The sequence below is a fragment of the Vidua macroura genome, chromosome 12 (assembly GCF_024509145.1).
Source record: "Vidua macroura isolate BioBank_ID:100142 chromosome 12, ASM2450914v1, whole genome shotgun sequence".
Classification (NCBI taxonomy): domain Eukaryota; kingdom Metazoa; phylum Chordata; class Aves; order Passeriformes; family Viduidae; genus Vidua; species Vidua macroura.
This window is the reverse complement of record NC_071582.1, coordinates 11850430-11851215: the sequence shown is the minus strand read 5'-3', so window position 1 is coordinate 11851215 and position 786 is coordinate 11850430.

Here is a 786-nt window from a genome sequence, read left to right as displayed (position 1 = left end):
CGTGCAGCCGCGGAGGAGGAATGGCCGCAGAACGGGAATTTTGGGGGCTTTTGGGGGGTTTTGGGCACCACCCCGAGGGTCCCTCGCGCCCCCGCTCCCCCCCGCCCCCCCGCGTTCCGCGCGCGCTGAGGGCGCGTGAGCCGGCGGCGGGCGGCGATTGGCTGCGAGGCGCCCCCCGGGGGCCGCCGGGCCGCGGCCGCGCGCCGAGCGCCATTCACGGCGCTGCCCGCCCGCACGCGCCGAGCCCATTCACAAAAACTTCATTCATAAAACCGGCGGCGGCGGCGGCCGGGCTGCGGCGGGGGCGGCCCGGGCGCTGCGGAGCTGCTGCCCCGCGGCGCTGCGGGAAACGGCCCCGGAGCCGCTGGAATATTCCTCCTTTCGGGATTATTATGGTGCTGAAGGACTTTCCAGCGGGAATTAGCGAGACCGACGCTGCTCAGTGTTTTTCGAAAGAATCCTGGGTTTGTGCCTGACGGCGGGGCAGGAGCTGCAGCGCAGGGATGCTCTTCGCCTCTGGGGCAGCGGCGGTGGAAGTGCAGAGAGCCGGGTACCTTACGGGGTTCACGCCGGTCTGAAAATACGTTTGGGCTTGTAGCTGTCTTGCTCTGCTTTGTGTGGAATATGCTTGAGCTTTCGCTGCAGCCAGGACTCTGCAATTATTGATGCTACAGCTGTGAATCTTCAGAGCTAGGTGGGATTTAGTGCCTGGCTTGAGACAGGAATGAAGGCAGGTTTGGACAGTGGCTCCTCAGTTTAAGCTGCTGTACCACCGATGTGCTTTCC